General features: G+C 45.1%; 1 long non-coding RNA gene across 1 annotated transcript; it reads right to left on the minus strand.

The window, feature by feature from the left end:
• Positions 1-28: 28 nt before the first annotated feature.
• On the minus strand, positions 29-559 carry LOC147820125 (uncharacterized). The gene is made up of 3 exons (XR_015437631.1): positions 515-559; positions 244-390; positions 29-148 (listed from the first exon to the last, which is right to left on the minus strand). It is a non-coding gene; the product is annotated as an uncharacterized LOC147820125 (long non-coding RNA).

Here is a 559-nt window from a genome sequence, read left to right on the forward strand (position 1 = left end):
CTCACCCTCTCCTCAGGTACAGACCTGTTACAGCACCAGTGGAAGAGGGTTCAACATCAGGGCAAAGACAAATTAATATTTTCTGAAGGTGTAAATTCTGACATGGAGGTTCTGAGTTGTTCTGCTACAGAAAGACCATCAGTAGATTCTGGTGAGGAAACCCAAGATCCAACTTAGAATCAGCTCTAATGGTTCATTGTCATGAATATAAATCTATTAGAAACAGTAGAAACAGTGTCTTACTGTGTGTGCGAAGGTCCAGGTTCATTCCTGAAGAACAGAGGTTCTTGTTTGGACCGGTCACTCTTCATAGACCAACAGCTGGGGACTGGAGACTCTGCTCCGTCCTCGTCTTCCTCCACATCATTCATCTTCTGGACTTCAGTCAGTCTGAGAGGGAAACCAGTAACACTGACTGTGAGATAACACACGCGCGCGCGCGCACACATGGGCGCGCGCACACACACGCACACGCACACACTATACTGTATAATAAAGTAAATACTATAAAAACCTGGTCAGTGTTCTTGGGTTAGTTGTAGGTCTATTGTGAATATTC

This window comes from Seriola lalandi, unplaced genomic scaffold (assembly GCF_002814215.2).
Source record: "Seriola lalandi dorsalis isolate HSWRI2012SDOR001 ecotype SW California unplaced genomic scaffold, Sedor1 jcf7180001993283, whole genome shotgun sequence".
Taxonomy (NCBI): domain Eukaryota; kingdom Metazoa; phylum Chordata; class Actinopteri; order Carangiformes; family Carangidae; genus Seriola; species Seriola lalandi.